Source organism: Sminthopsis crassicaudata, chromosome 3 (assembly GCF_048593235.1).
Source record: "Sminthopsis crassicaudata isolate SCR6 chromosome 3, ASM4859323v1, whole genome shotgun sequence".
NCBI lineage: Eukaryota > Metazoa > Chordata > Mammalia > Dasyuromorphia > Dasyuridae > Sminthopsis > Sminthopsis crassicaudata.
The window spans coordinates 64,162,310-64,187,239 of NC_133619.1; the positions used below are offsets into that span (position 1 = coordinate 64,162,310).

General features: G+C 42.0%; 1 protein-coding gene and 1 pseudogene across 1 annotated transcript in view; one reads left to right on the forward strand and one right to left on the reverse strand.

The window, feature by feature from the left end:
* The window catches only part of TNS1 (tensin 1), a 229,240-nt gene that overhangs the window by 22,876 nt on the left and 181,434 nt on the right, over positions 1-24,930 (forward strand).
* On the reverse strand, positions 11,517-11,609 carry LOC141565182 (U6 spliceosomal RNA; annotated as a pseudogene).

Sequence of the window (24,930 nt, forward strand, 5' to 3'; positions counted from 1 at the left end):
AATGATGATGGCTCACATCTTTGAGGGTGCTTCTGTCTTTTTGGGGGGATTCCGTTTTCATTGCTGTTGGTAGGGTGGTAGTGATATAGAATGGGGACCCCCAAGAGGAAACTGTCTAGTGAGAAAGGGGGGGGGAGACAAACTTAACAGGTTTGAGAGAAGTCATAAACTGGTAGCTTGGGGCTGAGACTTCCCCCTCCCCTAACCTCTCCTTCTCCAGCAGAGAAAGAACAATGGTCCCTCAGGTGTTGGGGATAAAGCAATTGGTGATAAGGTAGGAGGATGAGTTAGAGTGTAGTCTGTATTTGTGCCCACACACCTCCCTTGCCTCCGCTGCTCCGCCCTGCTTCAGGAGGAGAGGGTGACGTGGGAGCTGTGAGTGACTTCTCATTCCCAAGGAATGCAGCTCGCAAAGATCTCATATTTTTCAGCATTTCTGACTCTGGGGCTGTGTAAACATCACATGGGGGCTTTGCTGTCTCCGAGAGACCCGCTGGAGTTTTTTAGAAGGCGGGGGAGGGGGAGGAGGATAAAAGAGGGAGAAGATAAGAGAAGTGGATAGACAGACCAAAGCAGAGAGGGAAAGTGCACAGGAGGGAAAGAAGGAAGACAGATCTCAAGATCATGTTGAAACACGAAACATGGTGAAATATGTATGAGGAAACAAAGGTCCCAGAATTCCCACTGAGAAGTGTGAGGGAGCGTGTGAGCGGCTGTGGGTCTGTCCGAGTGGGGAAGGGCAGGGAAGGGAGGGCTCTCTGTGGCCACGAGGCAGAAGGGTAGGATGGCACATGGCTGGTGACACTGGAAGAAGAGAATTTCACTCCTCGGGGCTCTTTCTTCAAGCAGAATCCGGCTGGCTTAGTGGAAAGAACACAGAATTTGGCAGACTGGGATTCGCAGTAAACCACGTGAAACCCAAACTTCATCCTCTCCTCCAGGAGAGACTGGAGGGACCGTGTCCCTTTCTCATGTGGAGGAGAGAATTTTAGCAGGGGGCTTTTCTTTCCTTCCCACTGGACAAGAAGTAGTTGAGGTGTGAGCAAAGACCAGGCCTTTACCTGGACCTAAGATGAGGCAGTTTCTATATACTCTGTAGCCTCTGGCCCTTCCTGCCCTGAATCCTGCAGTCCTGCCACAGGAGGGATAGCCAGACCAGGCTTCGCTCACCTGAGAGACATAGACAAATGCTTCCTCACCCCCATCGCAGCCATCGCCAGGTGTCCTTGGGGTCCTCTAGTTAGTCAGACCCCTGATCCTCAGGTGGGTAGGGGACACAAGGAGGGATTTTTTCAGTGTGATATTTCATAAGCACACACATTCTCATGCCAGAAAAATCACCGTCCCCGTGTTTATTTTGTATAAATCAGTTTCCAGGTGTTGCGGTTAAGGATGTAAGCTTAGGCAGACAGGGGCACCCGGTGCCCCTTACACAAGGCACCTAATCTCCCCAGCCTTGCTTGCAGTGCTCAGGTGCTCTGTTCCTACCTGACACATTCGAAGCTTATGGGCAACAAATCCCACCCCCATACTCCTCTGGAGCTGGATGCTGGCGTCCTTCTGGTGACTACTTCCCCTCTTATTCTGGGAGTAGTTTGGGATGTTTTTAATGAGTAATGTAGCTCTCCCTCCCCTGCTAGCAGCTCTTGAGGGAAGAAACTGCTTATCCTGGGAGGGACTCTCTTTGTACTTCAAGTGTCTGTAATAGGGAGAAGAGGGGGGAATATGACAGTACCTTGATAAGTAGGCATTTTATTTTACCCTCATTTTTTTATATGGGGAAACTGAGTCTCAGAAATTAAATGTTCATCTTAGAGTCTCCCTTGCTTTGATATGGAGTAAAGCCTTCTCTTCCATCCAGGATCTTAGCTCCTCTAGGAGACAAAAGAATCAGTCATCCTTATAAGTTTCCCAGTACTCCTTGCAGTAACAGTCGAGTCCTTGGGCAGCTCTGGAGGACCCCACTTTCTCCAATAAACTGGTCTTCGGAGACCCCCAATAATACACGGCATGGAGTGCTGAGAAGTTTCCCAGCACTGGGTGCCGGCCTTTTTTGTACAGACCAGCAGGATGATGAGTGCCCCAGCCTTCATGCGCTCCCATTTCTAAATCCTCCTCCCTCTCCTCCCCAGCCTCCTCCAGGATTGGTCCCGGTGTTTTCTCCATTCCAGGACTTTTGCTGCCTCTGAGAATTTTTTTCCCACTTTTGTCCTCTCTACCTGGCTGATCATTGACTTTGCTCTGGGTGGCCTGAGGTGGGGCTGGGAAGCCTGAGGGATGTTAGCGGGGGGTCATTAGGAATGGAGGGGGTGTGTGTACTTGGGGTGCAGTCAAGCAGAGAGCCAGTCACCGATTAACCCCCTAGACCTGCTTCCTCCAGAGCTGAACCAGGACTTAAAGTGGAATGTGTCGGGGCTGTGCGCTGAGTACTCAATACCGGGGCTGCCCTTCCATGGGGAGCATGATGAAAGCTTCTCCCTCAGGAAAAATTGCATCTACTCTCTAGGGGCTGCATTGCCTGAATCCCACATATGTATATGCTCCTGGGCGGCTAAGTATTGCAGTGAGTAGAGCACGGGCTCTGGAGTCAGTTCGAATCCTGCCTTTGATACTTATTAGCTGGGTGGCTCTGGCCAAGTCACAGAACCCTGTTTGCCTCTTTATAAACATCCAAAAACATTCATTTGTGGATTCTTAGAACTGGAAGAGACCAAGCTTATTTACATAAGGAGAAACTGAGGCTAGCCCAGAGCGGGCGAATGACTAACCTGTGATAATTGGGGAGTGGGGGGGTTTAAACGTGAGTAAAGACTTTTCATAGAATTGTAGAATCTCATGTGGAAGGAATCTACCTGATGGAGAATCCCCATCCCAGCGCCCCCAGGAAGTGGCCATCTACTTTGAAGACCTTCATACTGTCTGAAACAACTCATTCCACGTTTGGATAATTCTAGTTGTCTGGAAGTCCTCCCATGTTAAGCTTAAATTTACCTTCCCTCCTTTCTTTCCTCCTTTTCTCCCTCCCTTCCTTCCTTCCTTCTTCCCTCTCTCCCTTCTTGCTAGACGGGATTCCAACCAAGATTCCAAGTCTGACTTCAAGTCCTCATTTTGTACCTGTGTGACAGACATTGAAAGGAGGCAAGTCACAGTTTCCTGGTCTGTAAAATGGGACCACTTTCTTTAATCTTGTTCTCTAGCCCATGAGTGCCCAAGCAAGGCTGCCTGTCTGTAGTCCTTCATTCTCTACGTGACCAGCCTGCCTCCTTTTCTGATCATACAGTTCCTGGATGAAGTCTTTAGTGCTGTTTCTTGGCTGGTAGATCACTGGTGATCCATAGATCCATTGGTCCAGCTTAAATCAATCCGTTGCTCTTTGGGCGAACCACGATTTTGATTCTTTTTTGCTATTGTGGCATTTCATGACTTGCCCCCACTGGGAGAACATTGGTACCGAAAGCAAGGGTTTTTGTGTCAGGGAGCAGCTTGGGATTGTTGAAATCCGTGTGCAATTTCCCAGATGCATGCAGTCCAGCCCCATTCTCTTCCTCTTATTCAATTCTAGGTCCAGCTCATTGTCCATCTGCAATAATAATCTGCATGTAATAATAGGTTGTATTTATATAACCTTTTATTTTTGCAAAGCACTTTTATATTCATTATCTTATTTGAGCCCCCCTTGAAGTAGGTCGGTCTCCCGGAGAAGAAGGCTTAGAACGGGGAAGGGGGCAGGAGGGGAGCTCTCTGATGATGGGGTCCAACCCAGTGAGAAGCTCGCGTGCCTCCTACTCCTCAGGTTAGAAACGGAATGTCTGGAGCTGCCCAGGGAGTGGGAAAAGAAGCCCTGAGCGCCCCTCGCCTTCTCTTAGAGAAAGCTCTGCTGTTTCCTTTCCTTTCCCTCTGTGGTGTGGGGAGGGCAGGGAGAAGCACACCAGACGGGCCTCTTTCAGACCTTTATTACTTCTAAAGGAATCAATCAGAATAATTATATTCAGGCTAACTGCAGAGCCCAAGCAGGAAGTGGGACTGAGGTGGGGTCGGGAAGTGGGAGAACTGGAGGATCACGGTCACTCCAAAGTGATGAAGCCGGGATGAAGGAGAACCTTCTCAACAAGTCCCAGAGAGCCCAAGGAACACAGAATCCTTATTTTTTTTGAATCTCTGTCCTCATATGTTAAATTGATGTTAAATATTACTGCTAAATATAAGTGATTTCTAAAGGTACTTTCTATTTTAAAATTCTGTGAATTTCTGATGTGTGGATATGGATTGTGTTTTAGTTTCTCAGAAAGGGAAACTGAGGCGTTGACAGGGACAGGGACTCACCCGAGAGGACATGTATTCATTCAGGAAATGTTTACAAAGAACACCGGGATGGAGGGCATATGGAGTTTAGAAAAGCACCATCCCTACTTGCATGAAGCTTCAGATCTCTGGTGTTTTAATTATAGGATGACAAGGAGCTTCAACGAGAGCGAGTTTGGCGAGCTCTCAGGATATCAGCTTCCTGGAGATAAGCCGCAGGGAGCTTTGGAACAGGTGCCCAGGAGAGACCGCTCAGCTCCTTCTCTGGAAGTCCTCTAAAAACAGACGAGGCATTTGTTTAGTTGGGGGAGGGCTGGTCCTTTCCCGGCATGGGCTGAGGGAGGAGTAGATGAGACGGCCCCTGGTGGTAAACTGAGGCACAGGTGACGGGGAGGAGAAGCTCACCTCTCGCTGCTGGGCCGCCTTCTAGTAAGAGGCAGCACTCACTCCTCTGTCCTCGTCTCCACCCTTCTCCCCCAGTGTCTCACACCCATGCGCTCTGGCTGCCACGACCCCAGAGGAAGCTCTCATTCTATTTCTGCCCATGAGTAGAAGCAGAATTGGGCCAGGGTGGGGGTTCAGTGGGGTGAAGGGCCAAGGATACAAAAATCCACCTTGTCTCTAACCCAGTATTTGAGAACCCAGATGGCAGAGGGGTTTGGAGGTTCATTACGAGAACCACCATTGGGGTCTCTCCTCTCCATTTCTTGCTATCTGTAGCCCCCACATACTGGTCTCAGTTTGGCTGCACCTACAAGACCCCCCTCCCGCAGGAGGGGGATAAAAAGTCATCGCCCCAGTCCCTGGGAGCCCGAGCACTGCTTACGTTAGCCGGGAATGGGGCATGACCTCAGCGGCTAACCATCTCCCCCTCGACAGCATCCCCCATCTCTCTCCCCTCCCCCTGCATTCCTGGAAAGGAAGATGTGGAAACCCTTCGGCTCAGCCCCTCTGCCTCCGAGGCTCCTGTTGTCCCGTTCCCTTCCCGGGGCCACCCTCTGTTTCCTTCAGTCAGACACGCTCGGAGATTGATCGCTGTAATTTCTGACCCCTGCTCAGCTGGACAGCAGTTCTAATCCCTCTAGTCTAGGTCTTGAGAAGGAGGAACTCAGCCAGGGGGAGGGAAAAGCAAGGTGAGGAGAGCGGAAACCTCGGGGGCCTAGAATTCTTGGGCTGACTGAAAACTCCTGGGGTTATCCCTTCTCCCGGCCCAAACAGCCCTGGTCCAAAAAAAGATGGTGGGGTCGGGAGAGGAGGAGGCAGAATGCTCCAGTTTCCCTTTTTTCATTCCTTTCTTTGACTCATAACCTCTCGGAGGGAATGTTTCAGTGTTATTACAAAATTAGAATCCTCAGATGAGCAGGGCTCTCCAGAGGTCATCCCACCGACCTTCTGCCTTCTGGCTCCAGAAAAAACATCTAGGTTTTTGGCCATTTTTTTCAGGCTGGTGGATCTAAGGTTATTTGCATTGTTAGGACACAAAGCTTCATCTCTTGTGTTCATTTTTCATCTTTTACTCTCTTCTGCGGAGTAACTCTGCAGAGACTTAAAATCCATATTTGGTAACAGTCCTTCCCCTCTTTTCCCTCCCACAGCCTTCTCTTCTGGGGCTGAATCATCCCCACTCCTTACAGGGCTTAGTTCTCAACTCTTTCCTTGTTTTTGTTTTATTTTGGACTCTGTTCAAGTTTTCTATGTTTCCTTATCTCTCCATCTTTGTTTCTACCTACAGAGCTATTGTTGTTTGGTTATTAGTCTCCGCCTCTGTCTTCTTTACCTGTTTTTTCTATCAGATCTCCTTCTAGCTTTGTTATCTATCTTATGTTCACCCTTAAGCAGTTCCTAGTATATAGTAAGCACTTAATAAATGTTGATTGATTGATTATATTTCCTATTTTTACCCCCCTATCTTTGTCTGTCTGTCTCTGCCTTTGTGTCTGTCTCTGTTTCTCTGTCTCTCTGTATCTCTCTCTGGCTGTCTCTGTCTCTGATTCTCTGCCTCTTTCTCTCTGTCTCTGTCCCTGTCTCTCCCTCTTTCCCTTTGTTGTTCTGGGCTTATCTGTTTTTTATTTATTTTTCTAGCACTCACAGCTGGGAGCTCGGCGTGATGAGAATGTAAGGGGCTAGGTGCTGACTCTCTCCTCCATCCTACACTCTCCCTTCTCTTGCTTTCTTCCTTTTCCTCACCCTTTTCTCCCAAAGGGTTCCTCTGCCCCCTCAGCATGCTGTCTCTCCCATCCCCAGCATTGCTCCATGTCCTCCAGAAGGGGCTGCAGTCCAGGGGGTCCTGATATGGGAAAATGACCCTCTTTCACTGTGGGCCAGGGCATGGGAGGCTTATCGGAAGGGACAAGGCGAGTGGAAAAGAGCAGCTTGTTCCATCCTCTTCCTTGTTGGCTCATCCTAGAAATATCATATCCCTGAAATGTCCATGTAAGGCTCTCCTGCTTGCCCTAGTGCTCAGTAGTTCCCGGGCCCACCACAGGGTTCTAGCAGCCCTGGGAATCCCAGCCAGCTGACCAAGCCAGGGTCAGGCAGCCGGGGCATAGGGCAAGCGAAGGTCCTGGTGGGAACAGACTGTCTCACTTCTGACTGCTCTCCCCTCGATGCTCAATCCTCCCATGTCTCCCAGTGCTTTCATGGCCCGCCAAGGGCCTGACCCCTTCTTGCCTTACTGGCCAGACCAAAGCCCCTCTCTTTGATGCCGTATCCCCCTGCCTGGGAAATTCCCATCCTATCCCCTGCCCTCTCCCCTCCCTTCCATAGTCTTCATTGCTGTCTTAGGGATAGGTTCATTTCCCTTTCTCTTGCTCAGTGCAAGATGGGCCTGAGTTCTTTCATCTGTGCTTCATCTAAAGGTCCTGATAATTTATAGAGTCAGTGTTCCTCTCTAAGCATTATGGTCTGTGAGAGGGCCTGCAGAGATCCTAGCCCCATTTTCAGAATCACAGAATCTGAGTTGGGACATAATTCTTCTTTGGGATGGCTCTAGTTTCTAAATCTGTATTTAGATGGGTTCTTCCTTGTGGCTCCAGAAGGGACAGGTCCAGTCCTCATGGCTTCTCCTTAAATGGTTTAAGATAGCTCTCATGTCATTCTCTCCCCTTCTTCATCCCTCGGTCTTCTCTAGGCTCAATGTGCTCAGTTCTTTCAGCTGATCCTTAAATCTTGTTACCAGATTAAAACTTTTTTTAAACTCAGGAAAGTATCTTTATGTGATTGAGGGGGCCTCTGGAAGGCCGGATAGTATAGGAGAAGGCCTAAAAATCCAGGAGTTAGGAGACCCCACAGTAAGTCACTGACTGCATGACTGTGGGCACATTGGGTTACATTTCCAGGGCCTCAGTTTGCCCAGCTGTCTCTGTGAAGGTTAATGTGATAGTGAATCAGATTGTCCTTTATTTTTCCACCTCTCTCCTCAGATCTACACAGAAGAAACACTATAGATCACTGAGGTTTTGGGATTCCTCAGTAATGCAAAGTGTGTGTGTGGGGAGATAGAATTCAGCCTGGCTGTGTCTTCCCTGTGCCAGCATCTGGTTCTCCTCTCCACCTCAGTGCCCTCCCCTCCCTCTGCCCCCCAGCCAGCTCTGCGGGTGGGTGGAATCCACAGGGGTGAGACATTGTGTCCAGGAGCGTGCCGGGGATGTTTGGGGGCTGCTTATCTCCTCCCCAGGAATGTGTTATTATTAGCCGGATGCCTCATGGCACTCAAAATAAACACTCACCGAGCACCAAGACCCTGCCAGGCACTGTTGAGAACACAGGGTTTTTGTGGACCCACTTTCACCTTTAGACATGTCCAACCCTGGAGGTGGGGGGATGAGATAAGATGATAGTGGGGGAAGGAATTTAGTTAGTGAGAGAAGGAGGGTTACCTGGAAGTGGCAAAGGGAAATATTTTTGGCAACAATGGGTGTAGAAGAATTTGAAAGAAGAAAGAGAAAAAGGCAATTGGCTCTGTCTGGGAGTGATGGGAAGGTGATTAAGAGATGCAGGAGGGTGCAGTGCTTATTATATGTAGAGTAGAAACAGGAGAAGACAAAGAACAGGTGATAAACACACAGAGAAGGAGTGCTAAGATAAATACCTAAGGATTAGTCATCTTCTGTCTGCTTTACCTTTGGGTAATACCTCAGAAAAAAATTATCAATGTGGAGCTTAAAGGAAGGGGGAAAAAAACAGTTAGCAAGGATGCCTGAGTTTTTAAGGACCCAGGAGTTCAAGTCTTCCTGAAATTTTCTCCAAATAAGGGAGGCAGAGAAGAACACTAAAAATTCCAGTGAATTTTTAAAAATAGACTCAAACTCCTTGAACTGAGACTGTTTCACCCAGCTCCCTATTTTCAGATAAATAGCAATCTGGGGTGAGGAGTGCTTAGACATCTTCAGAGAAGGAGACTACCTTGCCTAGAAAAGAGTTGTAGGATATTGGAGACAGAATGAAAGTTAGAAGAGAGGATTTTAGAATACAAAATCATAGAGGGAATCATAGAATATAGGGAGGGGAAGGAGATTGCTCCACATAAAAGAGAATCATAGAATTTTGGGTAAAGAAGGAAGCTTAGAATGGACAACTTTAGGATATGAGATAATAGAGTATTTGTAGTATCATAGAATATAGAGGAAATAGACTCCCTTCCTAGAAGAGAGATGGAATTTTAGAATAGAGAATTTTAGGACATACAGAATCCTATTGTGTTCACAGGATCATTGAGGGGAGGAAAAGAAACCTGTCCCACGTGGAAGAGAATTATAGAATGTTTGAGATAAAAGGAAACTTAGAATGGAGAATTTTAGAATATTTATGGAATGTTTATGGAATAGAATAAAGGGGAAGAAGATTGACCTACCTAGAAGAGAATCATAGAATATTAGAGATAGATTAGAATGGAGATTTTAGGAAATAGAATAATAGATTGTTTTCAAAGTCATAAAATATAGAAGGAGACTGCTCTGTCTAGGAGAGAATCATAGAATGTTGGCACTAGAAGGAACTTAGACTAGAGTAGAATGTTTGAGCTGGAAGGATTTTTAGAAATTATCATTAACAGATGAGGAAAATGAAGCCGAGAAAAAGGGAAGTGACCTTCACAAGTCTTACAGTTAGTGGCAGAAGCTAGCCAAGACTCCAGACTCTGTCTTGTGTTCTCTCCAGCACATACTTCCCTGTCACCAACTTTCTCCTCAAAGGTTTCTAGTGATGACAAATTTGCTGTTTCTACTTTGGGAGAACTCTAATTATTAGGACATTTGTCTTTTCCAGACTAAATAAGTCTCTCTGAAACTTTCACTGGGTACTCCTGATTTTGTCATTTGGGAACAAATAGAATAAGTCTAAACCTTCTACTTGGAAGGAAACTATTATGTCCTAAGATGTATCTCTAATTCCATTAAAGAATGCTATTGCAATGGGAGCTTCCATATCCTAGTTCCCTTTTCCCATCTGCTTCTTGTTTCATTGTCTTGGTGGTAGTTTGAAAGTCATTCCACAGTCAGGGCACTTAGTGAGGAGATCAGGACAAGGGAGCAGAACCATTGTGTATCAATCTCAGTTCTATGTGCTTATTTAGCCTTCATTTTTTCCTCTCCTGACATTTTCTATAGATTTTAGCACCAGGTACCTGAGCTCACTGAGGGATATCTTTTTTCTCCATATCAGACCTATCTCACTGTTTTTCCAGGAGCAGATTTCCTGGGAAGCACTAGGTTTGGAGGAAGGATATCATTTAGAAATGTCATAGAGGTGAGAAGAAAAGAGGTTCCTGTCACTATTATCTCCCTGGGATCATTTCCATATTAAGACTCTCTGGTTTCCCATACCTCCCCTAACTGATGGAGCTGCTGATTTCCCTAGAATCCATATTGTCTCTGGAGGAAGGATAGCATGACAAGCCTAGATTAGTATGTTGGTAGGGGAATGACTTCAAAACTTTCTTATTAATGGCAGGCTATTATTGGGCTGGAGAGGAGCCAGATAAAACTTGTTGTTTTTTTTTTTTTTTTTTTTTTAAGTCACCAACAACTACAGATACAAAAAAATCCAACTTTTTAAAAAATCTGCAGTTAATGGCCGATTGGTTGTACATTATTAAACAGGCAGCTGGAGGGCAGCCAGAAGGGGGAGGCAGGGGAACAGTTGAACCAAGATTCATGATGAGAACACAATGTTCCTAAGAAAACAATTGACCCTTGGAGTTCTTGGGGAGCACAATTGAAGAAAAGAAGGGGTGAGCTAGCTAAGAATCGAAGCAGTCACCATTACTCTGCTCTCCGCATGTTTGAGCTCTGTCCCCATCATCCCTGAAGGATCCCAACACTTTGAGGGTAACCCATTATCATGGAGATGAGTGCCCACATTTCTCTTCCCTCTTAGAGTCTCTGTGGATGGGTGATTCAACATGTCTGCCCGGGAGACTAGACTACTACAATAATGCTGGTTCATGTAGCACTTTAAAGTTTTCAAAATACTCTGTTCATAACAAAGGAATAAGGGAAATAAGCATTTATATGGTGCCTACTATGTGCCAGGCACTGTGCTAAATACTTTTACAAATACTATCTCATTTAATTTTCACAACAACTCTGTGAAGTAAGTTCTATTATCATCTTTACTTTACAGTTGACTAAACTGAGTCAGGCAGAGATCAAATGACCTTCACACAGTCTCACAAGTTATAAGTGTCTGAGAATAAACTTGTTTTCCTTCTTGACTCCAGGCTTTGCTTTTTTCACTGCCTTGCCCAGTTGAAGAAATTGGAACAGAGTGATTTTCCCAGGAATTTGAGCTAGTTCTCCTTATTCCAAATCTAGTTGATTTTTTTTTTGCCATACTTTCTCATGTACCTGGCTAGAGATGGAAAAGGGTAGAGATGTGGAGAAGAACCCAGAAGAGTAGTCCCATTTTCACACATTCATGACTTCTGGAAATGACCAGTATTGGATTGTTTCCTGGGATTGGGCATTATGGGCTTTGGAGCCCCCCTAAAAACATGGCCCTTAGTCATCACCTGGAGGTCCAGACGGAACCTTCTTCCCACCTTGAAACTGAACCACTTTATAATGGTGATCCTTAGACCATTGCCATCTTATCTTTTTTTTTTTTTTTAGGAAAAAAAAAGGTTTTATATATGGGGTATAACATTATAAACTCAAGACAACTGATAGACAAAGGTTTTAAAATCCCAAGGTATTACCCATCTCTGCAAAAAAGAAAAAAAAATGGAACGTTTCATAAATTTGCATATCATGGGCCATGCTAATCTTCTCTGTATTATTCTGATTTTCCTATATTTGCTGCTGAATCAAGCATCATTCTATCTTATCTTACCCTTCTCCTTGAATGAAATCAACAAGATGATATTTAACAAGATGAAATGTAAAAATTCATCTTTGGGTTCAAAAACTCAATTGTACCAGGAAAAAACTGGGAAAAGCTGTTTACTGGTATTTTATATGAAAAAGAAAATCCCGTGAATTTTAATAGACTAAAACCTGAACATAAGTTTAGGATATTATGTAACTGTGAAAAACAAGCAAGAAACTAATATAAGTTTGAACCACATTAATAAGAATGCTGTCAAGTGTCCATATCATAGGAACCCTATTTACAATGTGATTAGGCCACATTTATTCTGTTTGAAGGTATTGAAGGAGAACTATATAGATTCTCCTTTAGAAACTGTAACCCCACCTCTTTGGGCCCTAACCTCTCTCCTTCGTTTAGTGCGTTTCCATTAACAAGAGTAGTGAAAAGAACAACAAACGCCAAAGCTAAATCTGAAAACTAGAAAGTTAATCCTCAAACTATAAGTGATAGATCTTTAGGAATATTGAAGGAACTGAGTGAGATTCGGGCTTTTGGGAAGTATGACACATTAGGGAAACTGTGTAGAAAAATAGATAAAATATCTAGTATAGTTATATAATTTGGAACTATAGCCAATGGGTGGGAATTAGAATAAAACAAATTTTGGTTTACTCTAAGGAAAGACTTTCTTACAACTCGAGTTCCACATCGGAATGAGCTCCATCGAAGGCAATGAACAGGAAATGTGCAAGCAGCCAGTCAGTACATATTGTACTTCATGCTGGGGATACAAAAGTAAAAAGCATACCCTTACTCTCAAGAAGCATCCAGTCTGATGGAGAAACCAAACAGGCCAAAAAGTATGTGCAAAAAAAGGGGGGGATATTCATAAATATGAATATTCATATTTATAGCAATTCTTTTTATGGTGGCAAAGAATTGGAAATTAAAGGATGTCTATCAGCTGGGGAATGGCTAAATACGTTACGGTATATGATTGTCATGGAATGCTGCTATAAGAAATGATAAGCAGGATGATTTCAGAAAAACCTGGAAAGGTCTATAGAAACTATCACAAAGTTAAGTGAACAGAATCAAGAGAACGTTGTACACAGAAACAGCAATATTGTAAGATGATCAACTGTGAGTGACTTAGCCATTCTCAGCAATACAGTGATCCAAGACAATCCAGGGGACTCATGATGAAAAATGCTGACCACATCCAGAGAAGGAACTGATGGGAGTCTGAATACAGGTTGAAATATACCATTTTTAAACTTTGTTTCTTTCATGTTTTTTTGGCTGTCTTTTTTTTCACAACATGACTAATATGGAAATGTTTTACATGATGGTACATGTATAATCTATATCAGATTGCTTACTGTTGCAGAAAGTAGATGGGAGAAAGAGAATTTGAAACTTGAAATTAAAAAAAAAGTTAAATTAGTTTTATATGTGATTGAAAAAAAATATTTTTTTAAAAAAGGAGTGTCTGGCAAGAACATTAAAGAGCTGAAGATCTTTCCAGCAAGGAGTATGAGCCAGGAGATTGTGCTGATGTTAGTCTTTGTGTCATACACAGTTAAATAATGGTCAGCTCTGTTCAGAGGGTAGGCTTGATGTCTTTTCTAAAAGTGGAGACAAGGACTTAGAAAGTCGAACCAAAGAAAAATGGGAGAATTTCTTTCATGTGAAAACAAAGAATAAGACAGGTCAGTAGAGGTAAAGGGGAATCCTGCCCTTTGTCAGACCAAGGGGAAGATAAATGTACTGCAGAGAAGAAAAAGAGAGGATCTACCAAATTCTGAAGGCTAAGTAATGGATATGAGGCTCTTCTCAGAAAGGAGAAAGATGTTCTCGGAGATCTTCTCTGAGAAAGGATGCTGTGAATTCTTCATGATCCAGTGATTGGAAGAAGTGCTGGCTGTTGTCAAGGGGGAAATCAAGGCAGAAACTTGTCAACCTGATGAGAAGGAGGAGGAGGAAGATGAATACTTCCCTGGGAACCTATTAGGGCTCACATTTGGTGGTTTAAAGGTACAGAACTCATACAGTCAAGAGAAATCTAGAAACCATTGCTAAAGATTATGAACTTTGGGTCAGGTAAAAGTTTTAATCATGGTTTTCCATTGAAAATGAGAGATTCAGAAGTTAAAGGTGGATTTGGGAAGTAAACAGCTGTCTAAGTAAATGATGTCTGAGAGTGGGATTTGAATAAAAATAATTTGTTTTTATGTAATTGAAGATTTGCAAAGCGCTTTACTTAGCTTATCTCATTTTGGCTGCCACAATAGCCCGATGAGATTGGTGCTATCATTATCCCCATTTTATGAATGAGGAAATTAAAAAAGAAAGGGTAAATGATTTGTTTTTAGTTAAATAGCTCGGAATTATCTGAGGAAGAATTTGAACTCAGCTCTTTCGGATTCTAAAGTCCGGTGCTCTATCCAGTGTGCTACCAAATATAGAAACAACAGGCTTTTGGCTAGGGATGGATGATCCCCAACTAGGGCTTGTAATAACATATTGCCTTCAAATAAGAGCTTTAAACAGAAAAAAAAGGGGAGTGAAAAGGTGGGAATTAGGGGGGAACACAAAGAAGATGCTTATGTTTGCCCACCAAGCTAGAACAATTTCATTGTGGAAAAAGAAGAGACACTCATTCATTGAGAACAAAACTCAAGGAAAAAAAAAAACCAGCAATGAAAATTAAGGGCTCAGATATCTCCATATAAGCACACAAGTTATGGGTAGTTAGTTATCCTAAGTCAGGAAAGCAAATTTGACATCACTTATTGTAATAGACTTTATGGAATGGAACAAATGATAAGGCCCTGGAAGGCCATAATTTCAGAAGGAAGGAGGAAAGGAAAGAAAGAAAAAGAAAGACAAAAAGAAAACCTATTTAGATGAGAAAATCTGTGAACCAGAGAAAAGAAGGAATGTTGGAGTGAAGATGAGTTTTGGAAGCAAAATCAGTGATGTTCTCATTGAAGTGCATTACAGACCACCTGGAGAGAGAGAAAAATGAATGGGGTATTTGAGAAACAGATCATAGCCCTAACACAAAGGCTTGATATAATGGTGATGAGGCACATTTGTTATTTTGAGTCTGGCTGGAACTGGCTCTCTCCTTCACGAGCAGATCATCTATTAATTTCTTGGCTTGCCTTAATAACAGTTTCATCCTTCAAAAGGAGATGGAGCCAATGAGAGGGATTTCTATTCTGAGCCTAATTCTCATCAACAAGGGTCTTAATACATCTTAAATTTGTGAAATAGAGAAGGAAATCCATGTGCAGTCTGATAGGCTCCCTAGATTTTGGGAAAGTAGATTTCATAGGGTTCCCAGAGAGAACAGAATAGAATTCTGTGGATTAAAAATGTTCAGGGGAAGTCATCCCAGAGGGGTCTTAGAAATGAAATGACTCCAGTGAGGAGGAAAAGGAGGAATAATTCCCAGAAACACATGAATTAATCAACATTTTAAAACATTCAGAAGATGGAAGCAATGATAAGCAATGGGGAATAAATCTAAAAGCATGGTGTATATTATCCTGTCAGCATAGTATTGAGGAGGACATTAAAGGCCAGAATGAACTAAGGATTATGGACTTAGAGCTGAAAGAGATCTTAGAGGTCATTTTTCCTCCTTTCCTCCTCATTGGAGATATTATTACAGAGCTTTTGACAGTGTTTTTTTGAAGATCATGGAGATGCTATCCACCTCTGAGCAGTTTTAGTTATGACCAAAATGTTGATTTCTTTTGCTTGACTGTACTTATTTATTACAAGGAAGGGGCTCCTTTGGAGAGAGGAAGTCATTGGAAAATAGCAATTAAAAATAAAAAAGAGTATTAATAAATCATTAAAGTTTTTTTGATCTTGGAGATGGGAGAGCTACAGTAGAATTGGAGGAAGAATGCTTTAGATTTCATAAAAAATACAAAGAGAGTATGATTTGAAACTATAAGCTAGTGAACTTGACTTTCATTCCTGGCAAAATTACAAAACATATTATTAAAAGATGTAACTATATTGAAATTGAGAAAAGAAGCCATCAAGTCCCGATATATTTTATTGGCAACAGGTCATGGTGGATTGATCTCATTTCCCTTTTTATAGGGTCCTTAGAATGGTAGACAGGAATGTGATTGTTAAGAGTTTATTTAGATTTTAGCAAAACATTTGAGAGTCTGTCTTTCTATTCTTATAAACAAGATTGAGAGGTGTGGGTTAGATGATAATATGGTTAAGTGGATTCACAACTAGTTGAATGACTAATCTCAAAGAAGAACCTTTAATTGTTCTAGATCAGCTTGCAAGGATGTCTCTAGTGGAGTACCCCAGTGATTTGTGTTGAATCATGTACTATTAAATATACTTGCTAGTAATGTGAATAAGTTATAGATGGCCTGTTTCACAACTTTATAGATCACACAGAGCAAAGAGGAATGATTGCATGAGTATTAAAAAAATAAACAAACAAACAAACAAAAACAACAAAAAAACCTCAACTTGACAGATTAGAACATTGGGTTAAATTGGATAAGTACTGATACAAAAAAATCAAAGTACTTTGTGAGGTAAATAGCACAGGTATTATTGTAGTGTGCTTTCTAGAGCCCCCAAATTGGGGTGCCAAAATGTACTATGGTTTCTAGAGCCCCCATGCTGGGGTGCCAAAATATACCATCTGGACTAGCCCTCTGGAGGATCTCGGGACCAGCCCTAGTGGAGGAGTGATGAAGCAGGGACCCACGAGGATGGTCAAAGATGGAGTCCATTTATTTCAAGTCCTCTTAGCCCCTAAATACCTTAGTACAATTACATCACTACAGCACACTGAGCATGTGCTAACTATAAGCATCCTGGTATTAATATGTAAATTCCTCTTTAATGTAAGTATCCCTGCTTCTAGTAGAACACAGATTGTCATGTCCCTCCCCCACTTCTCAAGAAGGGTGAGATGCCCCAAGGGGAGATGGAAAGCCAAACCAGACATTGTCAGCAGATTCCCTCTGGGCTGGAGGATCTTATATCTCACCAAGAGTTCCCCCACTGTCTGTGGCTCTCTACGATATTATTATTATTTTTTTATACACAAAAACACTGAAGCTCTAAGAAGTTGTGAATCCTGTATGGTCAAACAGTTCATATTATGTTCCTAACAATTAGAATGATTCACAAGTGGGATGGGCAGCTTTGGCAGGTCCTCAACTTCCATTCTTAGAACTTGCCAGGGATTGACTAATAAACCAATGTGCTGCTATATTCATTTACAATAGATAATATACCTTTCTGGTGACTCTGTAGATCATCCCCTTGTTGGTACTTGGGAAACCAGATTGATAAATAATAAGAACCTGAGGTCAGGAAAAAGGGAAGGGGGCATGTTCTTAAGGAAGTCCCCTGAAGAACTTCTAGGCAGAGTTCTAGGCAGTAGTTGACCATGGAGACAGAGTTAATTATCCTTTCCTCACTATCATTGGCCAACTGCTTGTTGAAGAGAGTTTAAAAGACACTTAGCTCTAATACTTTAAGGTAGGTAGAATATAGGACGAACTCCAAGCCAGACTCTGATTGTAGAGTGAATTGATAACTGTTTATCTTTTTTTTTTTTTTTTTTTGAGGCTGAGGTTAAGTGACTTGCCCAGGGTCACACAGCTAGGAAGTGTTAAGTGTCTGAGACCAAATTTGAACTCGGGTCCTCCTGGATTCAGGGCTGGTGCTCTATCCACTGCGCCACCTAGCTGCCCCCGATGACTGTATTCATCAATACATAATCAATAAGTATAGTAAAGACATAGACATGAACAATAAATAGCACAAGTGGCTTAATAGACCATCTAATTAGATGTCAGAAGGGCCTAGAAGAAAATGGTCCAATAGTAAAATTAGGAGATACAAATCTCTCTGTGATATTGGTTGTGTTATTATGTAGTCCCTTAAACTGTGTCTGACTCTTCATGGCCCCTTTTGGAGTTTTCTGGGCAGAGATATTGGAATGATCTGCCATTTCCTTCTCCAGCTCAAATTGCAAATGCAGGAAACTGAGGCAAACAAGATTAAGTGACTTGCTTAGGGTCACACAGCTAGAAAGTGTCAGAGGCCAGATTTGAACTCAGGTTTTCTAGTCTTCCGGTCCAGCATTCTAACCACTGTTGTCCTTAAATCTCAATTTACTTTTCTTTATCTGTGAAATGTAGACAGTATATGTGCTATCAACACAATATTGCATGTGCAACAAATACAGATTTATTGTCAGGAAACCTCTCTCTCTCTGTCTCTGTCTCTGTCTCTGTCTCTCTCTCTCTCTCTCTCTCTCTCTCTCTCTCTCTCTCTCTCTCTCTCTCTCTCTCTCTCTCTCTCTCCTTTCTCTTCCAATTAAAAAGCATTTCATTTCTCTTTCTTATCCCTTTCTCCTCATTGAATAGCAACAAAAAAAAAGAGGAAAAAACCCCATAATAACACTACATACACAGCAAAATAAATACCTGCACGTTACTGTCTTATTTGGTATCTTGAGTTAATTACCTCTGTGTCAGGAGATGAGATGCATATTTTATCTTCATTCCTGGAATTGTGGCTGTCATTACATTGCCTAGAATTTTAGGTCTTTCAAAGTTATTTTTTTTTCTTAATATCTTTGCTTTGGATGTATGTTTTTGATTCTGATCACTCTGCATCCATTCATACAGTTCTTTCAAGTTCCCTCCCCCCCTACTGAAATTCTCCTTTGTATTCCATGGTGCAATAATATTTCATTATATTCATATATCATAATTTGTTTATCATGCTCCAATAAATGGACATCCCTTAGTCTCCAGTTTTTTTTTTACTACTATAAAAGGAACTGCTATAAATATTTGTTGTCCACATTGTTCATTTCCCTTTCTTTGATTTCTTTATGGCACAGGCTTAAAATAGTGGTATCCCTGAGGTAATAGTTTAGTGACCTTTAGGCTATAGTTCCAAATTGAAGGAAAACTCTTTGCCAACTTGTGTTATGTAAATGTAAATTATGATTGTAGCATTTAGTAGTAGCAGGGGAGTTTCTTCATGAAATGGTTTCACTGTATTAATGATATTTTGTGGGTCCATAATCCCCAGAACCATAGCTCTTAAGCGCCTACTGAAGTGTTTGCTTTTGAGGGGAAGTCTGAGGACACAGTGTCAGCAAAGGCATTTAATCAAAAGGGATTTAAAAAAAAAAAGGAATAATAAAGCATTTCCCCCATAAACCTGGAACATTTTTCAACAAATAAACATAACATAATAGGAAGTGAAAGCACATTGGGAACACATGGGAGGATAGATATGTTGGAAATATGTGAGGCTGGAGGAAACACAGAGGAGCAACTCATTGGGACACAGATGAAGGGAATATAGGAATGAATAAGCAGCTTATGCTTCCAGTGGTCTCATGGTTTCTACCGAAGCTGATGGGTGCTACTGATTGCTTAGCTGAATACTCCAGATTCTAGCTAAATAGCCTTCCTTAAGTGAAAAATGAGCATTGCTTGTGCTTAAATCTGTGGTGGGATAGAACATCAAGCTTGGAATCAGGAAGACACATCTTGCAAAATTCAAATTCAGCCTCAGACACTAATTAGCAGTGTGTCATTTTGCCTCTTTGCCTCAGTTTCCTAATCTGTGTAATGTTCTGGAGAAGAAAATGTTAAACCACTTTAGTGTCTCTGCCAAGAAAACCCCAAGTAGGGGCACAAAGAGTTGGATATTATTGAATTAAATAACTAATTAAAGTTCATGGGCTGTTTTATTGTTGAGGGTCTTTTAGAAAAAGAAAAAAAAAGATTTCTGAAGAACAGCAAGTTTCCAAGCACGAGCACACACACACACACACACACACACACACACACACTCACTCACTCTTTTGTATCATTTTTGAAAAGCTCCTTAGAGAAAAGTCTTGGAGGAAACAAAATGGCAGAGACCTAAAGCTTCTTAAATTGTGGTTTCTGACCCTATATTGAGTCTCATAACTGAATGTGGGGGTCATGAAATTATGATTTGTTATCAGTAAATGTTTGATTTGAATATCTTTCATATATTTTCAATATCTTTTCATATATACCTATATACTCAGGGTCACGTAAAAATTTCTTGGGCAAAAAGGGGTTGTGAGTGGGGAAAGTTTTTTTTTCAAAACATGCATAAATACTTTTCACCTTCACCCCAGCCAAACCTTGTGCTCCAAATTTTTTTTCCCTCCTTTCCTTCTATCCCTCCCCTAGATGGCAAGTAATCCAATATATATTAAACATATGCAATTCTTCTATACATATTTCCACAATTATACTTTATAAGAAAAATCGGATCAAAAAGGGAAAAATGAAAACAAAAACAAAATGCAAGCAAACAACAACAAAAAAGTTCCCACAATCCTCTCTCTGGGTGCAGATGGCTCTCTTTTCTCACCAGTCCACTGGAACTGGCTTGAATCATTTCAGTGTTGAAATGATCCATGTCCATCAGAACTGATCATCACATAATCTTGCTATTGCCATGTATAATGATCTCCTGGTCCTGCTCATTTCATTCAGCATCAGTCTCTCCAAGCCTCTCGGTATTCATCCTTCTGGTCATTTCTTACAGAACAACAATATTCCATAACATTCATATACCATAATTATTCAGCCATCCCCAACTGATGGACACAAGTGGAAAAAGTTTGAAGAAGCCCTGCTCAAGCTGATACTTTCAGGACCAATCTTTTTCTTCGGAGTGAACTTCCTTTTTCACTGGATTGGGAATCTCTGTGGAAAAATTCACTCTAGCTCATGCTAAGCATTCCATACACAGTACCACCTTATTTTAGTGGCCGAATGTTAAATTATAAATCTTGTAATGGTTATTCGCCCAATAACTACCAAATAACTCCAGAGTTTAACAATCGCCAGGTTTCAAACCCTAAATCTTTTTTATTTTCATGTAGATAAGTGGGTGGGAAAAAGGTAACTAGACAAATCTAGCCCAGGGGGTCAGGTCTTTGTCTCTTCCACCTACTCAGTTAGCATTCCTAGACCTTTCAAAGGCAGCCTCCAAGCCTCAGAAGGGCTTTAGGGCACACTCTTACAACAAGATTGTGTAATTCTTCCAAATTGATGGTTAGGTGAAATAATGAAAGTGGATGTGGAGAAAGTGGGACAGATTTTTACTGAGACTCTGCAGATTGCTTCCCCGAGAGGGACGGCATCCCACCTGCAAATTCTAGAAAGAGGAGGGCTTCCCTAAGACCTGAATGTTAACCCTAAAGGGATATATGTGTGAAGATAGTCAAATTTGGAGAGGGTTATAACATTATATCCTCCCACTCACTACCTTCCCCAAGAAAGCGATGAAAAACATCAAAGCAACCCAAACAATGGAGAAAGGTGGTTAAAAAATCATTATGGAAATTCATTTAAACTGACATTTCTGAGAAGGAGTTGCAGTGATTGGATTATAAGGAGACAGTTCCCCCAATTTAGGTAACTTTAGAATCCTTCAGGGGCAGTTAGGTGAAACAGTGGATAGACCCCCGAGTCTGGAATCAGAAAGATCTGAGTTCAAACCCAAAGCAGAGATTTACTAGCTGTGGGAGCCCGAGCAAGTCATCTAAATCTTGTTTGCCTCAGTTTTCTCATCTGTAAAATGAGCTGGAGAAGGAAATGACAAACCACTGCAGTATATTTGAAAAGAAAATCCCAAATGAAGTAACAAAGTGTTGGACATAAATGAACAATATTTCATACTAGGAGTTAGTTGACCCTCTTCTTCATAGAGGCCAGCTAGTCTGACCCCATAATTTTACCATTGGAGAGAATGAAATCCTGGAGGATCCTTAGTCCCCAAGGACATTTTTTAAAAAAAAACTTTTTCATGTTTTCATGTGCTGTTGGGACCTTAATGGAAAGGTTTCTTAAAACAAACATTGAGAAACAGAGATGGGTTCTGAACCTCATTGTCTTTGTCTTATCTGCACTTTTTTGTTTCCCTTTGATTTTCTATTCTTTTTCTTTGGTTCCCTTGAAGAGCCAAGACTTCCCATGGAACACCAGTGCTCCACATGTTGTGAATGGAGATTCTGTGAACAAATAAGGTCTAGAGTAATCCTTTTTTACTTTAAAATGTCAAATATGAACCATGTATGCAACACATTTGTTATGTGCAATAGTTTCCTGGTATTAAAATGTTGTTTTTCTTTTGTTTTGCTCCAAAATTTTCCTGACTTCTCTTCTTCCCCCATGTCCTTTTTCCTGGGGTTGTTGCATATGACCACTTTCCATGATCAACACTTAAGAATTATTTCAAGCTTAAAAACTTTACTCAATCGGTTTAGGAAATAATGCCATTAAAAAACATCTTACGGGTGCTTTCTGTTTCAAGTTGTAACTTCCTCTTTTATTTGTCTTTAGCATGTCCGTCCATGTGTTGTTTTTCTCTTGTATACTTCTTTCTCCTGTCTGAATACATGGTTTTCCCCTGGACTGTACTAATATGTAAAATTTAGGATAGTCCCCCCATTTTTGATGTGCATATTTGTCTTTAGCTAAAATGTTCCCGGACTTATGCTGGATACCTACTGGTGTTTTCAAGGAGTGACCTCCACGTCTGTGAGTCTGCTAAAATGACCTGCAGCTAAAGCCAAAGCCAAGTTCACAAGACTCTTGGAACATGGGAAAGGAAAACACATGTCCATGGAAGGGTACTACATACCACTATGGAATATTTTTTAATCCTGTCAAATTTGACATGAATCATGATAGTGTCATCTATAGTATTAACTACCCCTCCTTTGCTAGCTTTGTCACAAATGTGACTTTTTTTTCTATAATCAAATGACTAATAACTATTTGAATTATATAGGACAGAGAACAACTAGACCCAATAGACAACATGCTACCCTCAAAGTCAGGAAGATCTGAGTCCAAAAATCAGACATTAGCTAGCTGTGTAAATCCATTTAGCCTCTGTCTTAATTTTCTCAACTATAACAGGGATAATAATACTTCCCAATGTTATTCCAGGAATCAAATGAGATAATGATTGTAAAATGCTTAGCACAGTGTCTGGCATACAGCAGGTGCTTAATAAATACTTGTTGCCTTCCCTTCCTCTGGCATATGATGTCCCTGTAGGTTGATACAGATTTAGCGCACGTTCTTTCCATATCCTGGGGATATCATGAATGACTTGATGAAATAAAAGTGTATTAATGTATTTCTAAAAGGGTAACAATGTATTTCTTCTTTCAGTTTATCAGCTCGATAATTCTATAAACATTTTATATTATTTATTGATAATGAACCTATGGTAGCTTCTAGTGATTACAGTATTTTTTCCTAGTGATCACAAACCATATCTTCAATTGCTGGTTTAGAATTTTGCATTAGAATCACAGCCTTTGAGATCAGTAACTGATGTTGCATTGTGGAATATAGAACAAAGTTTCCCAAACTGTGGATCTCAGATCCATATGGGGTCGTGCAACTGAATGTAGGAGCCGAGAAGTTATGATTTCTTATTACTAAATGTCGATATACCTGTTTTATATATCTATACACACAGGGTCATGTAAAAATCGGTAAAAAGAGGTCATGAGTACAAAAAGTTTTAGAACTTCTGATGTAGAGGATACCAATAGAAGTAGATGAAAAGCTACTTTTGAGTTTGTTGCCCCTTTTTCTTTCCTTAGGCCCTTTCATCCTTTCTTTGCATCCATCCTTGGATGTGGAAGGGGTGAGACCTTTCCTTTGTTAGGGGATGGGATAGGAACTGAGGAAACATCCAATAAACTGCAGGGTTTTTCCTGAATAAAGATACTAACCACATGCAAATGAGATGCAAATGTTTATGTAAATGTATACATGAGTGTCCCTCACTCTCATGGGAGGTCACTCACTGTACTTTACAGATGACAAATAGGAAAAGGAAACTAACAATGACCAGGGCTGTAGAGCTTGGAGTCCAACCATCAGGAAGGAAAGGGAGGGACTGGGGACAGGCAATAGGGACAGAATTCTTGGGGGGGGGGAGAGGAAATAGCTTTAAAGGGAGACCTGGAAGGGAGGGGACAATGTTGATCCTAAGAGAGAAGCATCTTGGGTGATGATTGTCACTCACTCTCTGTGTGAGGTAGGTAGGCTTACTGGACTGGACTGCAGAACTGTAGGAAAGATGGAATGGTGTGAAAGCAGCGGCTATGACTTAGTTTCCCTGGCCTTTCTCCACCTTCTCTCCCAACATAAGTAATGTGATTAATAAGAGGTAGTAATAATGCTGACAGTTTATGTTTCCATGGCACTTTTTGGTTTACAAAGAATTTCACCTCCCTCCCCCCAGAATATCTTTATAAGGTAATTAGTAGAAGTATTTTAACACCCTCGTTTTCTAGATGAGGAAACGGAGACACAGGAGACTTAAGGGATTTGACTGTAATTTTACAGGGGTCTTAGACCTGCTCCCCGTCCTCCCTATTTGAGCCATCTTGCTCCTCCTCATCACATTTCCAAGAGCCATGAACTTAGCCCCACCATCAGTTTGAGAAATACTTTTCAGCTCTCTAGACAAAGGACAAGGGGGAACAGAGGGAGTGTCAGTGGCTGTACAGAACAGGGTCAGCTCCTGGGGGCACTGGGAAGATGCATGGGTGGTCCCAGTTGTGTGCCAGTACCAGAAGGAGGTCAGATTCTGGTACCCAGAGTGTGAGGGCTTCGGGCTAAGAACATCCTGACACAAGCCCTGGCACGGAGGAGCAGGTGAAGACCAGCGTCTCCCTCCTCTGCTGGCCGTCCTCAAGGAGTGGCCACCCTTGTGGCTGCCTTCAGAGCTCCCAGCCTCATCAGCACTGCAGAAGGCTGGGGGCCCCGCAGGCAGCTGCAGGGGATCCCGGGCCAGAACACCCACCAGGGAAGTTGCTGGGGAACAGAAGCCTTCTGTCCTGAACCTTTGCACTGCCCCCTGCTTTTCTCTTTGTTTCTCTCTTGCCTTTTCTTTCTCCTCCCCCTTTTCTATCTCTATTCAGCCTCTTTTCTGCACCTACCCCAAGACTTTTTTCTAATTTAGCATGGTCTGATGCTCTAGGACTGTTTCTATATCTAATCTCTCTCCATCTTTTTACAAAAATCTTGCCCTCTTGGATCTTTATGCCTTCTTTCTCTCTCTCTATCTCTCTCTTTATCTCTCTGTCTCTCTCTTTATCTCTCCCTCTCTCTGTTTTTCTGTCTCTATCTCTTTATCTCTGTCTCTATCTTTCTCTTTGTCTCTCTGTCTTTATTCTTTATCTCTGTCTCCCTCGCTCTGTTTCTATCTCTT